Source organism: Lolium rigidum, chromosome 1 (genome assembly GCF_022539505.1).
Source record: "Lolium rigidum isolate FL_2022 chromosome 1, APGP_CSIRO_Lrig_0.1, whole genome shotgun sequence".
In the NCBI taxonomy this organism is placed as follows: domain Eukaryota; kingdom Viridiplantae; phylum Streptophyta; class Magnoliopsida; order Poales; family Poaceae; genus Lolium; species Lolium rigidum.
This window is the reverse complement of record NC_061508.1, coordinates 81,838,081-81,855,232: the sequence shown is the minus strand read 5'-3', so window position 1 is coordinate 81,855,232 and position 17,152 is coordinate 81,838,081. Positions and strand designations below refer to the sequence as shown.

The 17,152-nt window shown below is 44.1% G+C and overlaps 1 pseudogene; it reads right to left on the bottom strand.

Annotated features, from left to right (window-relative positions):
- Positions 1 to 10,909: 10,909 nt before the first annotated feature.
- Positions 10,910 to 11,949, bottom strand: LOC124648231 (annotated as a pseudogene).
- Positions 11,950 to 17,152: the final 5,203 nt, after the last annotated feature.

Here is a 17,152-nt window from a genome sequence, read left to right as displayed (position 1 = left end):
CATCTGTCCAGGGGATGCATCTGTCCAGGGGATGCATCTTTGTAGTTTGTAGCGTCGACCTTGATCACATCAACATATGCTGTTCCTCCTGGCTCCTGCTACGAGACATCCCATGACCAATGAAATACACAAAGTCCATGAGCTAATCAGCTCGCAACCTAGATTGAATGTTCAAACATTTGGCAACTTCTACACAGGGCCTGCTTCTACATCTACAATTCTACATTAAACATGGACCTGGCGGGGGACGTGACGACGAAGACGTACATCAGGAATGTGCTGGTCCTGCCCTCGCCGATTAGCATGTCTCCGTGAATGCGTGATGCATCCCGACATGGTCACCACGAGCAATAATTGACGTGCATGCATGTGATATGCAAACTTGAAATGTTCTTTCAAATGTATCAGCCCTACTGCATGTATGTACTACGACTAACCACAATGGGAGTATCATAAGTAGTATCATGCATGCCATGTTGACAAAAATCTGATGTGGCACACGAATACATAAGGTGAGAGATGGGTATAACGTATCATAGCACGTAAAACTAGAAAACTTAATAGCAAATACATCATGTACTCTACACAAATTTACATTGAGATTCTACAAAGCATTCAATATGATGATACTATCTTAATACTATGCATTGTGGGGTAGTATCATAAACTAGTATCATGTGCATGATACTAGTGTATGATACTTTCCATTGTGACTAGTCTACTAAATCGATCGACCAAAAAGTATTAGCAGGGGGAAATGGTATTGCATCCTTTTCTTATTTTACCTGGTATACTACATTTTTCACTCTTGATTAAGCATTATCTTATCATACATGGATCAATAGATGGACCATGTTAAACAATAAAATACTTCCTCTGTTTGGAAATAAGTATCCAGATACATGCGAATTTAAACAAATCTACGATACTTATTTTTCAATGGAGTAAGTATAAATTTATCTAAGTTGTCAAATGAGGTCTCACCAAAATCCCACTTATACTTATTTTTTAATTTTTATTTTAATGTTTTTGCAAAATTTTAAGCTAGAAAACATAAAATAAACTACTCCCACCGTCTCATATTAATAATCGCAGATTTGGATGTGTTCATAGATAAAATGCGTCTAGATATATTCGAATCAACGACACAACAACTAATATGAAATGGATGGAGTATAAGTGAGACATTTGTGGGATTGCACTTGCATCTCTAATATTATACACCTTTCTCGGAAATTCAATTCGGCTCCCGGGTGCGTATGCTCCCTATACCAAAAAATTATATTTCAAGTTGTCGAATTTTTTTGACAAAATATTCTACATGTACATATCCATAATTTATGTGCATTCGTTAAGTTTCACGAAAAATCAATATTTTTTGTGGTCTATGTAAAAAAGAGAAAGGGATTTCTATTTTCGTGCCCTCAGTTCCTTAGTTGTGCTCAGTTTTCCCCAGCTCCTTAGTTTTTCCTCAGTTTTCCCCAAGTGCTTGTTTGAAACCCGCAGAAGGCAGCTCAGACGGCAGGATTCCCGTTAAGTTGACCGCTCCCGTGCCGACGTGTGGGGCCGCGTCGTGTGGGCCCACGTCGCGTGGGGCTAGTAGAAAGGGACCGCGTGGGACGAGGACGAGATAGCGTTTGGTTGCACGTGAGCGGGAGCTGGGTTTTGTCTCTCTCGGCCATTGGCATTTCCCTTTTAAGAGTACCTTTTCCGCCTCCTTCTCTCTCGCCTTTTTTCACCTAATTAGTATCAAATCTAGAGAAGCTTGCATTTCTGTCTTTCTTCAATTATTATTTGTGCCTTTTGGCCCTTGTTGTTTGCCCAATATGGCAGCAAATCTAGTAGGGAGCTCAATCTAGTACTCAATCTGGTCCATATGTATGTAGTTAAATCTAGAAGCAAATCTACAGGGAATGTACGATAAATTCACAAGATCATATAGTAGAATAGGGATAGACAATATAGATAATAAGCTGCATTCGACGAGCCAAACATAGTAGGGTTCGAGGTTCTTCACAGCGATGACAGAGCACCATCATACTAACAACATAACAACGAGGGATCCCTAGCTAACAACAAAGGGATCCCAACAACAAAATGGAGGAGGCGAGCAGCGAGCACACGTCCGAGGACTCCGCCTACCCCATCCGCCTCTGCCTCCACTTGTTGCTCCCCTTGGGAGCCTTGGGCTTGAGCGGAGGCATGCGCCCGCCGGAGATCTCCACCCGCTGGATGCTGCGGAGGTGCATGCCGAGCGCCAAGTGCTTGGCGCGGAAGGAGTTGGGGTTCACCGACGCGCCGACCTTGGGGTTGGTGTGGCCGATGTTCTCGGCATGCGTGAGGACGCGGTTGAAGTCGGTGCCGCCGATCCTCCTAGTGCGGAAGGGGCACTCGTAGACACCCTTGGCGACGTCGAGGTAGGAGACGTACCGGCCGACCCTGCAGCCTCCGCAGGCACTCGGCGAGTCTTGACATCATGGTGCTCGTCGTCGCTGCCGACATCGCTGCCGGACAGCTGATCCATATCAAACGGGAATTTATTAGTGAATGAGTTGCAAACGTGCATGATAACAAAGTTAGGAAAACAGAGGCAGCCTCGGTTAGAGTGGACACGATTATATGTCTACGAGGGATGGTGTAAGCGAACCAAAGCTCATGCACAACGATTTGTACACGAAATGGTTCGTTGAACCCTCCCCGTAAAAATCTGTGCCCACCGATTCATCATAGGCAAAGAAAAAGATTCCGGATCTGAACTTGAACACATTCCGGATTATTTGCAAAATTAAACGGTTGATATCTTTTGATTCGTGCATAAAATAACTGATTGAGATCCTATGATTACTTGCATAAATTAACCGATTGAGATCCCATTATTACTTGCATAAATTAACCGAACGGCCGAACCCCAAATCTTAAACGAAATCAAGGAGGGATCAAAGCAAAATGGAATAAAATCGGCGCAAATATTAGCCCAATACTCATCCATCCACATATCCATCTACACCAGCACAAATAGGGTTCAAAAAGGAATGGGGAACAAAAAGGAAGCAAACCGTAGCTACCTCGTTCCATGGGTCCTCTATGGAGGTGTCGTAGCGGTTCGGGGGCGGGACGTACGGCACCGGCTCGTGAGGGTCCCATCCCGGCGGGATCCGACCGCGACCGGCGGCAGCAGCCTCCGATGCAACGGCGGAGGCGGCGGCGACGTCCGTTGAGGGGACGGCGGCGACGTCCGTTGAGGGGACGGCGTCGAAGAGGGAGGCGTCGCGCTTGGAGCCGACGGCGCCGTGGACGATGGGATTGGCATTCTCCTTGTCCATCTCGCCGGCGAGAGGAGAGGGAGAGGGAGAGGGTTTTTTGCTTTGGAGAAGATGATGGGACGTGAGAGAGGCGGCGTTGCGTAGGCGAGTGAGAGTGACAGAGATAGTGGGAGGAGGCGTCTATAAAGGCAAGGGGTGGTTAATGCGACCCGCGTCCTACGCGTCCACCGCTCGCACGTCCGCACGTCTTGGACTTCCGCAATACGCCACGCGTCCACGATTGCACGTCTTCGACTCTCGCACCGCGACCGGCGTCTACGCATCAACAATTGCACGTCTTTCATTTCTCGCATCGCAACACGCGTCCTCGAGTCTAACCCCGGAAATTTAGATATACTCAGGTATAACCTCGAGCATTATACTAGCATTTTTTGTGTGCTCGGTTTTCCCCTTGAATGCTAATACCGGCTAGTGCAATATGCTCGGTTTTACCCTCAAGTAGCTGGTCAACGGACAATCAACAAATGGGATTAACTAGTTAAATGAGTCATTTAATGTGCAAAAAATTCCGAAAAATAGTGGCACATACTCATGGAGTCTTTACCACAAATTGCCAGTTCTCAAAACATAGATAAGTCATAGATAAATCAAGTTTTACCACAAATTGCCACTTCTCAAAGGCCTTCTCAAATCACCTAGTAGCTATGAAGGTGCATGGTTTTCCACAATAAGCCCTTCCCAAAACAGCTTTCCCCAAAACATATTTTGTCTAAATGAGGCCACAATTCTCACACTCATGTATATTTGTATTGCAAATAGTTTGAGATAGGCCAAGATGGGTTTTATTGTACAAAACACGCATTTTCCATTTTTTAAATCTCATATTTGAATCCTTTAGTCTGTTTATTACATAGGTGCCCTTGGTTTCTTGATACTACTCAGTTTTGCCCTCTCCCTCCACAAATTCTCTCACACGTGCAAAATTGCCCTGATTGGTCTAGCCCATGTCACGCGGATCGTGCCCGCCGACCGTTGATCGTATGATCTAACGGGTAGGATAACCCCTCTCTCTCTCTGTCGGCGGTTACCTTCCACTCTCTAAGTATGCTAAAGGGCGGTTTTCTGTATTTATTTTCACGCACTAAAAATTATAAACTCTTTTAGGCATTACTTTTCACGCAAAAAATGATAAACCATCACCGATTTGTTGTAGCCATAAATTTTCACGCAAAAAATGATAAACCGTCACCGATTTGTTGTAGCCATTAATTTTCACGAAAATCCCAAATGATAAACCATCACCGATTTGTTGTAGCCATTAATTTTCACGTAAAAAATGATAAACCATCACCGATTTGTTGTATCCATTACTTTTCACGCAAAAAATGATAGACCATCACCGATTTCTTGTAGCCATTACTATTCACGGTAAAAATGATAAACGAACCAATCTATCTATCTTTGTATTTGAAGTTTGGAAGGGTTCACCATCTAGTTATGTTAACTTTTGAGGTTTTGACCTGAAAACAAATGGGTATTATAAAGGGAAATAAAAGTTCAAAAAAATGTAAAAACGAAACAATCTACCTATCTTTGTATAGAAGATCGTCTGTATGATTTTTGAGGTCATTTAGAGAAGGTAGAAAAAAATCCCTTTTGAGAAAGTCAAAAAAACCTAACTTGTTACAAAAGCTGGTTTCAGTGAGACCTAACCAAATTTGGCATATATTATGCCATATCTATAACAACAAGGAATATCTAAAAGGGAAAGTTTCACAAAATTTGAAATTTATGGCGAAAATGATGCCATACATGATGCCGTTTTTCGAGGTTTTGACCTGAAAATCAATTGGATATTATAAAGGGAAATAAAAAGTTCGAAAAATATAAAAACGAAACAATCTATCTATCTATGTATAGAAGATCAGCAGTATGAAATTTGAGGTCATTTAGAGGATGTAGAATAAATCACCTTGTTAGAAAAGCTGGTTTCAGTGAGACGAAACGGCATGCGTTTAAGCAAAGTGATTTTTTCTAACATCTCCAAATGATCCCAAATTTGCCATACATGATGCCATACGTGTAACAACAAGGAACCCTATCTAAAAAGTATCAAAAAAGTTTGTCCAACCGTATAGCTCTATCAAAAAGAACCTCACCATGGCGCTAGTATAATTTTGGGCTTAGTTACAAACTTTCGTTACCTAACCTTCAACACGAAACTTGTTTCAAATAACTTTTGGCGTACAAGAAACAAATCCCTCCTTGATTCGAGCACCACAGCCTCCAAACTTTGCCGATGCCGATATCGGCATGGTCAGAACGGCTATGCTCGACGCCACTGCTAGGTCACCGTCGGGATGCACCCTCAATCCCGTCCCCTCATTCGATCACCGACACACCGGAGATACCGCCGAGGCCCATGCCGAACGTACATGCCGATGCCAATGCCGAACATGCATCCACGCCGATGTGGGCACGGCCACGCCGCCCCGCTATGCTCTGGACGCCACAGACCACCGCGAGGTCTTTCCCTTCGCCACCACACTCTTCTAGCATCCATCTATACACGCCAGAAAGGAGAGACACTAGTTTTCTCTACATTGCTCGCGTTCGTGTCGGACACGGTCAGTCAAAGCTTTGAGGTAGTTGTCGATGTCGTCGACCATTTCTTCTCTTCTTTGCATGGTTAAACGCGTCTAGTTCATATCTATCTAATGCGTCTGGTCTCGCCTCATGCAGTTCTTTGTGGACGTCGATCTCATCTCGGCACCCCGCAGCCACCTCCTCCGTGCCATCGCTGTAGAGCTCCGTTTAAAAATCTATTTCTACCCGTGTATTGCCCCTTGTATCAGCGCCATGGCCCACTTGTCATTCGATATACCGAAGCCCCACTCGTGCGTGTTTTGGTCGTGGATACAGACGATGCTTACCGTCAAACAAAGATGGATGGTCCGACGTGTCTTTGCGGGCTCTACGTGGCCCCACTAGTCGGAAGATAACGGTCAACCGTCGGGCAACCGGCCGTTACAGCATCTGTGATGGTTTCAGACAAGGTCTTGGGGAAAACTGAGGAAAAACTAAGGAGCTGGGGAAAACTGAGCACAACTAAGGAACCGAGGGCACGAAAATAGAAATCCCAAAGAGAAAATATATCTTGTAAAAAATATTACTTTTAGCACAGAGTTTTGTCTTTTTTACACATGTCACATGACAAGTCCATTTTTTATGAAACAACTTTGTGAGCGCATAGCACGTGAAGATGTACGTGCGAATTTTTCGTTTCAATTTTTTCGAAATTCAAAATATGTGCAAAATAAATTTCAAAATAGAGGGAGCATATGCTCCCATGTTCCAAAACACCACTCGATCTTGCTTTGTGAGAAAAGTGAATGTGATCCTAGGAAACGTCTGAAAAGACATCTGAACCATCAGTCCAATCTCTTCTGGAATCGTTGCAAAAAATGTAGCTTTGGTTAAACACACTCTTTAGACGGCAGCAAAAGAACACACTTAATATAAGTTTTCTGGAATCTTATGAAAATCACAGCAAATGGTATTTGAGTTGAAGTTACAGGAGTACATTTTTCTTCAAATAGTCCTCTCTTTGATATATTTTAAAATGAGAAACTGAGTTTATGCTCCAATATAGTACTTACACTAATTTTTCTAAGTTTTGGTAATTTTCCAACTTTGTCCGCATGTGACGAATCTCACTGGCAATATTAGGGCATGTACAACCCAGCCGCTTAGCTAGACGTTTAAGTAAGAAAAAATAAAGACCAAAAAATTGGTTAATACCCAAACGCCCCAGCCTCCCAATGCTCGCGCTTATTTTTCCCTAATCGGAACAGTAATCACTAGTTAAAACAGGATGTCGAGGGAATGAAAGAATGGCTTAGCACAGGCGTTCCACTTTGAGTCAATGCTCGAGGGAATCCCAGGATAGAGTGGGATTTGGACCTAACGGCTAGGAAAACCAACCTAGCGCATCCTCTAAGAGCCCCCATTCTACATGCTCTTACAAACTCATCCATGGCTGATATTTTGAGAACAGTCATGTCAGGGTTCTGAAAATCCGGTCTAGGTGCCAGCTAGCAATTCAACTTGATGTTCAGATTTGGCCAAAATTGTAAAACATGCACAGGTTATCTGTATTGTCAACATATGAGTGCCATTTTTTCCGCCTGAATTGTTATGTTGATGGTGTAATTGATCATCCTTTTTTTGGAACTCAATACAACTCAAATATCAACAATCCACTCAACGAACGTATCTTTATGGCTGTGTTGCGGCGGGGGTTAAAGTGTCCCAAACGTGATTTTTGAACCTATCTATGGTCACATAGCCAGGGGAACATGGGTTTAGTAGACCTGAATTTTAAAATACCTCGAAAATGGGGTTTCAAAGTTTTAGACAATTTTAAAATAAATATGCAGGTACATAATATCTTGATATTTACTTATGCAGGTTTTAAGAAAAAATACGATCATATGTGGTCGATAGAAAAAAAGAAAACATATAGAACTTTGTATTTTTTGCACAATAAAAAAAGACACTCATACTATTTATTGGACACTTGTTATTTTAGTTTCAAACTTGACATGCACATTCATGCATATATATTTTTTATATGCATGATTCATGGAAAGCAAATTTGGTGCACATGAGCACCGGTGCTCTCGGTTTTTAAAATATTTAAAAACTGAATTTCTGCATTTCAAAAAATCATCACATTTATTCCATGAATACATACACATTTTCTGAATATTCATGCAAAGTTTCGGTAGAAATTGCATTGTATTTTGAGCTACAGGAAAAAAACAAATTTGTGGCTACGTATAGAGGTATATATTTGTCAGAAATTTGTCTTTTTTGTATAGCTTAAAATACAAAATATTTTTCTTCAAAATTTCTACCGTACCTTCCGAATGTTTATATGTATGTGGGTATTTAATTTTATATTTTTTCAAATCTAAAAATATGATTTTTAAAAATCAGGAGCATTGGTGCTGTTGTGCCAAATAGACTTTTCGTGATTCATGGTATATTTTTATTTATTTACTTTATATTAGTATCAAGTAATATGAATCGATGTGAGTATTTATAAATCCATGTCTTTTTTTTTTTTTTGCGAATTTTTATAAATCCATGTCTACTCGCTCCCCACGTAGGCTATTTTTGAGTCAGCGGACTTCAGTCCATTACACAGCCGTCCAGGTCCAAGAAAACAAACTGTGTGACAGAGAGATTTTGGCTTGGGCTTGGCAGGCCACTTTGGCTTACCAAATGCATGACATATACTGATACGATCCACGAAACTCCGTGCAACAAGAATTCCTAGACACCAAATTTGCCGCCGGATTCAGATCAGTCAAAATTTCAGACAATACAGCTCAGGATTATACAAATGCAAATGGTAATCGGGTTATATGTTCTGCACCGACAGCAAGAAGCTACAAACCTTCTCAAACACGCATAAGAATACCAGCACGAGCAAGTGGTCAGTTTGTCTAGCCGGAGAGGAAGAACGGCAAGCCACCATACTATGCTCTCCTGTTCGTTACTGCTCATGGGCTTGATGTGGCGGGTGCCGCACGTACACCCTATCTCGTAGCATGGCAGTCATCTATCACTATGTTTCATATTTAACGGTCATAATAGAACCAACGCGTGATTAAATGGTTAGAGCATCTCCACGAGCTCATCCAAATTTGGTCCTCTATATCTCCATATAGAGGATCATCTATAAACATTCCTTTTTAGATGTCCCCAGTTTTCCAGCAGATCATCTATAACCAGGACATCTATATTCTCTCTCCTATATTTTAATATATCCTATAACTACTTTTAACAGATTTTTTCCAACGGCTCTATTTTTTGAACAGTTAGATTCCCAACGGCTATATTTCCAACGGCTATATTTTCAACGGCTATATACCCAACAGCTATATTTTTGTATCTATATATACCACCACCTCCCAGCTCTCTCACTACATTCCTGGTTGCAGGTTCTTTGCTCTCTATCCACTCTCTCACGATACAATGAGCACCTCTTGGGATATGATGATGAATTCATCGTCGTCTTCATCAGGCGATGATGAACTTATTATGGCAGCAATCGCCGAGGAGGAAGAGCAGGGAAATGCCCGACACCGTGGCGGTTCCAAGATTGGACGTCAGATAATCGACAGAGGAAGAGATGCCGGATTTGTTCTTCTCTGGGATGATTACTTCAAAACAAATCCTCGCTACCCCGAGCACTTATTTCGGCAAAGGTTTGTCATTAGAACACTACTCCGTGTTTGTATATTTTCAGTACCGTGTCTCATTTACCTTTTTTATGCACAGGTTTAGGATGTCCCGTAATTTATTTAACCGCATAGTTAATGGTATACTTGAGCATGACTACGAGGGTTATTTTACGCAAACAAGAAATTCTGCTGGAGCTCAAGGGTTGCATCCTCTGCAAAAGATGACCGCGGCAATGCGGATGTTATCTTATGGAATAGCTGCTGATTTAGCGGATGAGTACATCCGCTCAGCGGAATCCACAAATTTAGAGTCTTGCAAGAAATTTGTGATCAAAGTTTGCGAAGTATTTGGGGACAAGTACCTAAGATCTCCAAACGCAGAAGATACTGCAAGATTGCTTGCAATAGGGGAGGAAAGAGGATTCCCTGGTATGTTAGGGAGTATAGATTGAATGCATTGGGCTTGGAAAAATTGCCCAAAGAAATGGCATGGCATGTTTAAAGGCCATGTCAAAGAGCCCACAATGATTTTGGAAGCAGTTGCTTCACAAGATCTTTGGATTTGGCATTCTTTCTTTGGTTTACCAGGGTCTAACAATGATTTGAATGTTCTTCAACGTTCTCCCGTGTTTGCAAAGCTAGCGGGAGGCGAAGCTCCAGAAGTGAATTATAGTATCAATGGTCATCAGTACACAATGGGGTATTACCTTGCAGATGGCATATATCCACAGTGGGCAACATTTGTGAAAACCATACCAGCTCCAGACACCCAAAAGAAGAAGAAATTTGCCCAAATGCAAGAGGCGGCTAGAAAAGATGTGGAACGAGCCTTTGGAGTTCTGCAAGCTCGTTTTGCCATTGTTCGAGGACCTCGCTAAAGGTTGGAAGCGTAAAGAAATTGGTGATGTCATGACAGCTTGTGTCATAATGCACAATATGATCGTTGAAGAGGAGCGAGACAATGGTCGTCAAAGCTACACTTATGATGGAATGGGAGAAAGGGTCACAGTATCTCGTACTTATGCAGAAGAGCTAAGTGATTTTCTTCACATCATCACCGGATTTAAAATAAAGCTGATCATTCTCAGCTTCAACGTGATCTAGTTGAGAACATTTGGCAAAAGTTTGGAAACCAGTGATGTAATCTATTTATTTTCATCTAGTTCTACCTTTCATGCAATGAGTGATGTAATCCATTTATTTTCATCTAGTTTTACCTTTCATGCAACGAGTGATGTAATACAGTGTTATCAATAAAACATTTCATTTCTAAAATGCAATGAGTGATATAATCCATCAAGCAACCAACAAACAACATAGTTCATACATGAAGCAGCCAACAAACAACATAGTTCATACATGAAGCAGCCAACAAACTACATAGTTCATACATCAAGCAGCCAACAAACAACATAGTTCATACATCAAGCAGCTAACAAATCGCATTCCTTGGCGGCGAGCAATGATCTCTTTCTGCTTCCCTTCGTAGAATTGCTTTTGTAAAGTATTCATACCACTAGTGTCCACCAGCATAACCCTCTCGTCAATTTCAAATTGCTTAAGTTCAACATCTATCTTTTTCAATGCAATCTTCTCCTTTTGCAATTCAATTACTTGTGCGTAGCGAGCAGATTTGGAAGCCTCTTTCATCTCATCCTTCTCTTGCTTTTGTGCCCACACAGATTGTAACGATAACTTGCAAGAACTACCATCGGACATGGGATTTTTACCTTTTCGAGCTTCTTTCTCGTGCTTGGAACCGGAAGGTGCCTCCTCTCGTTCAAGCATTTTGGAAGATACACTTAAGTCATCATCAATAATAGCAACAGCAGAGACACCTGGACTTCTTCTTTTGTTTTTTGTGAGAAACTTCAAGTTCTCTTAACTCCCACTTTGGATACTTCACAAACTCTAAATAACAGTGCATGAATGTAATAGGCTTTTTTTGGATCGTTCTGAATAAACATAAGGTGTGCCTCCTCTTTCTGCAGCAGCAAGAAATGTGTAGTTAAAATATGTAGCAAAACACATATAGAATATTACACAGGAATTGGAAGATAGTTAACAAATGTTCAAAACATGCATACCTTCTCGCCTAAAGTTCTTCCGCTTTGGTTTCTATTTAAAACCTGCTGAAGGCATCCACAGAACTTGCTCGTAGCGGATGAAATAGTGGTGTAGCGACCATTGACCGATGCAACATTACGAAGCTGCCATGTTGGATTCTTGTGTTGGTTGTAGTACTCCGTAATCCTAGCCCAATAAGAATCTGAATGTTGATCGGCTCCGACTACCCCATCCAAACTTGTGTTTGCCCATGATTCTATCAACACCTTGTCCTCAAGACTTGACCAATTTTTCCCCTTCGGGACACCCTTTCTACTCGGTTTGGGTTTACCAGATGCAACATCATTTTCAATTGGCGTTGTCATTTGTTCTCCAATTGGGCTAAAATTCTGTGTGTCACCCCAATTCATGTCACCGGAACCCGTATTCAACAAGTCCAAAAAAGATCCACAATTAGGTGCCGGTGAGTTGTTCATCTCTGAATTGTCCATCTACAATAAACAACATCACAATTTAGTGTCTACACAAAATCAATTCAAAGCAGAAATGTATTCATAGCAAAGCAGTACAATTTTTTTCATGCGATGCAGTACCAAGGCAGTAGCAAAGCAAGAAAAATCAATTCACAGTAGACAAATCAACCCCTGCCCTCCGCCGCCCCCTGCTCCCTACAACCATGGCGCCGGCTCCATGCCCCCGTCGCCCCATCTCGCCTGCCCTGCCCCGCCCCTACATCCAGCGCCGCCGCCCTCGATGCCCCATCTCGCCTGCGCCGCCCCCGTCGCCCCATCTCGCCTGCGCCGCCCCGGCCCCTACATCCAGCGCCGCCGCCCCCGTCGCCCCATCTCGCCTGCGCCACCCTCGTCGCCCCATCTCGCCTACGCCGCCCCTGCTCCTACATCCAGCGCCGCCGCCGTCCCCATCTCGCCTGCGCCGCCCCGGCCCGGGCCCTGCTTCCAGCGTTGCCGCCGACCCCATCCTACCTACCGCGCGGCGATGCAAAAATAAAAAAGGTCCAGCGCGTACCTTCAGCGAGTCGCGGACAGGCGCCGGCGTCGTCCTCCTCGTCGCTGCAGCTTCCGATTCGCGCTGGAGCCGGGCGGAATAGCTTGGTCACCCAGAAGTGGAGGACGCACCCGAGAGATGGATGGTCATGTATCGACCCATGTCCATATACATGTGCTGCTGGAGACGTTTTTTGGGGGGGGTCTGTCCTCTATATTTGCTATACATGTCCATATAGATGAGCTCCTGGAGATGCTCTTAGGAGAGCAGTGGCATCCTAACCTAGCGGAGTTTAAATCTTAGGTTTAACACTTTAGTCTCTTATAAAGGAGAGAAACATTTCACCAAAAATCGGACTACTTCGGAATCTTTTTATATCTGCTTCTTGTAGAAAATCGGTTGAAGCGCTTGGGTTCTCGTACATCGGGTCTGTCTTCATCGGTGACACTTCCCTCCATCCTCCCACCCCCTCTCGCGTACCACGTCGCCCCCCTCCCACCCACCCTCGGGAGGTCGGGCGCCGACGCGTGGAGGTCGTGCGACGTGATGTTCCGTAGTTGCACACCGTTGGGGAACCCCAAGAGGAATGTATGATGAGCACAGTAACAAGTTTTTCCGCAGTAAGAAACCAAGGTTTAATCGATCAGTAGGAGAAATGAATGACTTATGAAGGTGTTGCTAGCTGATTTGTGCTAGGGCGCACTACCGGCGTCAGCAACAACGTGGAACCTGCACACAACACAACCAAAATACTTTACCCTACTTACAGTGAGGTTGTCAATCTCACCGGTTTTGCTGAAAAGAAAGGATTAACCGTATAGTATGGAAAGAGATGTTTGTTTGCAGTGAAATAAAAGATTTGTTGCCGTGGGTCTTGGCAATAAAAAGAACATGTATTTGCAATGTAAAAGAAAGGATCGGGGTCCACATTTAACTAGAGGTGTCTCTCCATAAAGATAAATAACATGTTGGGTGAACAAATTACAGCTGGGCAATTGACAGAATGAAGACCATACATGACAAGATGATTACTATGAGATTGACTTGGGCATTACAACATAATACATAGACCGTAATCCAACTGAGTCTATGACTAATAATCCAACTTTCGGTTAACGTCCACACCCTTTTAAGTATTAAGTTGCAAGCAACATATTATCGCATTAAGCAATGTGTGTAAAGTAAACAATAGAATTATCCTTAGACAAAGCATTGTTGTTTTCTCCCTAGTAGCAACAACACATCTGCAACCTTAGAAGTTATTGTCACTCTTCCAGATTACTAGAGGCATGAATCCACTATTGAGCATAAATACTCCCTCTTGGAGTCACAAGCACATACTTGGCCAGAGCACCTACTAGCAACGGAGAGCATGCAAGATCCCAAAAAACATATGACACGTATATAATCGATCTCAACCATAGTATTCAATATTCATCGGATCCAGCAAACACAACATGTAACATTACATAAAGATGATCTTGATCATGATAGGCAGCTCACAAGATCTAAACATGAAGCATAAATTGGAGAAGACAACCATCTAGCTACTGTTATGGACCCGTAGTCTAGAGATGAGTAACTCATGCATCACTTCAGAGGCGGGTATGGAGATGTGTAGAGGCCTCCGGTGATGATCTCCCCCTTCGGCAGGGTGCTGGGAAGAGCTTTAGAACCCTCCCAAGCTAGGTTCGTCGATGGCGGTCGCGATGGAACTTTTTGTGGATGGAGGCTTGGTATTTAGGTTTTCCCGAACAGGTGAATATTGACATAGGCATCCCCAATGGGCCTGCCGAAGATAGTACCCGGGGTTTACTGAAGGCCCACGACTCGAAGAATAAGAAGAATCGGAAGCCCAGGTTGTTATTAAGGAAAGCTAGAGTTGTATTAGGAGATAATATTTGTAATCTTGCGGGATGAGTTGGAAACCCTCCCGGACTCTGTAACTTGTACAATACGAATCCCTCGGCTCCACCTCCTATATAAGGGGGAGTCGAGGGACAAAGTTAGCATCAAATCATTGTCTCACAAACCCTAGTTTTCGTATCGTCGAGTACTTTTCGGCTGAAACCTTCGAGATCTACTTGCCCTCTACTTCCAACTAAACCCTAGTCTACAACCCGTAGGCATTGACAAGTTAATCCCTTGTCAATTGGCGCCGTCCGTGGGGATTAGAGGCGTCAAGGATCTGATCTCAATGGCACGTTCAAGATCGTCGACTTCGTCAATAGCAAGCAACGCAATGGATCGAGGTAAACAGATCGCAACTGGTCCTGTCGATTTTGTTCCTCACCCGCCCTCCCGTTTGGATGCATATGCGTATCTGGAGGAGCCTATGGAGATGACGTTCGGAAGATTCCACTTTCGCGTCGAGAAAGAGGGAGCGTATCGTCTTGAAATTCCGATCTCGTCGGGATTATCGGCGGTCGATTCCGATTCTTCGAGCTCAACATCGTCAATCGAGTCAGGCGAAGAAGAGACTTCATCGCCACGCTTCATCAGCACCAGGGCAAGCGAAAAGCTCGCCAAGATCTTCAGCGAATTGTCCTTCGAGTCATCCGCAGACTCCTATATAAGCGATGACTCTAGCAGTGTCGACAGTTTCAACTTCATCGACAAATCCACTACAGTGGGCAAGGTCTTCACCAATCTTTATGATGGTGTCACCAAACCCAGCGGAGATCTGGATACAAAATATCACCAGATCTATGCCATCGGAGAGCCAAGCCGCGATCAGGAAGAAACGTCCGAGGCTTTCGACGATTTGGGAAATCCATACGTTGATCCCTCTGATTTACGACGAGGTCTAGGCAGCAAATATGTCGGACCTACACCTCATGTTAGGGTTCAACTCCCACAAGCAGCATGGGATAGAGCCGCAAGAGCTATGGACGGCTCAGAACCAATGGCCACAACAGCCACGCCAGAAGAGTTGCAAGCATATCAATATAGGCTCGCGCGAGCTACAAGGGAGTTGGAAAAATAGACAGCTGCTCTGAACAGAAGGAGGGAGGCAGCCTTCGCATCAAGCAGGCGAAGGGCAGAGTTAAGTCGCCAATCTGGAACTTCGGGAGATAGCCACAGGGAAGCTCGGAACAGAGCAAGATCAAGGCTACAAAACATACCTGAAGGAGAAAGAGAGCACTTGGTTCAAAACCTCGACATGTCCTTTATGTCGATAGACACGAGAGGGAATATTATCCCCAAGACACCAGAAGCTGGGTATATGGCGACACAGGCCTTTACCCCCGCATCCAGGCCACCTCCAGGAGATCCAAGGGAGGCACTATACAACATGGCGATGGCAGGAGTCGGAGCCATGGGAATGGCGTTTGCATCAACACCTCCCAAAGGAACAGCAAGGCAAAATAGTCCAAGACCTGCGGCAGCAGCAACAGTTCCCGAAGGAACAAGTGGGGCAAGAGACACGGCAGCCCAAGCAAGGGTGGACAGAGCAAGGCAAAATAGAAGGGAACATCGGCATTCCCCAGAGCTAAACGACGAGGATATGTGTGGTTTGCCATGCTTCACAAGGAGGGTCCGAAAAACTCGGGTCCCTTCGGGGTTTAAATTGCCTGATAACTTCAAAAAATTCGACGGCCTGCAAGATCCAGAGGACTGGCTAGTTGATTACCTCGAGACGGTGAAACTCACAGGAGGAACCAGAGCAACAGCTATGCAAAGCATCCAGGTGCATTTAAGTGGAGCCGCGCGATCTTGGATAAAGAAGCTTCCTCCAGGATCTATAGACAGCTGGGATAGCTTCGAGGACGTATTCGTCAAGAATTTCCGATCCACCTGCAAAAAACCTGCATCGCTAGAGGAACTGAGGGCGTGTCGACAAAAGCCAGACGAATCAATGAGAAAATACATCCAAAGGTGGAATATCATTAAAAACTCGGCAGAGAATATATCTGACGAGAGAGCGATAGATGCGTTTGTCACAGGAATCAGGCGAGGAGATTTTGTCGAGGATTTGGGGAGAACCAATCCAAAGACAGTATCCGCATTAATGGAGATAGCAAACAGATGGGCAGATGGAGAAGATGCTGTCCACAACAAACGGCATAGGTCACCAGAGGAGGACCACGGCCGAAATTATCAAAATAGGCGACGATTTCCTCGGTAGTACTCGGGATATGATGCTCCTGGGCAAATTTCGGCTGGCTTCCGAGCAAACGCCGGAGTAAACAATAGAGATAATTATCAGAGGAGCAACGAGCAGCGAGGCGACAATAGAGATGACTCTCGAAACAACAGGCAAAATACAGGGTCAAGGTTTCAGAGACCTTTCGTGTCTCCCGAGGAGATGATGAACGGGCCGTGTCAGATGCATTTTTATCTCGACAATAACGGAAAAAGACAGTCAGGACACTTGCAAAAGGATTGCCGAAATTTCCAGGTAATGTTAAGGTGGGCAGGGCATGCCAATGCCCAGGCAGCGATCAGAAATCCTCAAGGACCCAGGAGTGAGATTTACTTGCCACCTCCTCCCGCAATTACGGACGACAATCGACATCAGCTCAGAATAGCGGCAGCACCCGCACCATCGCCTTATGTTGA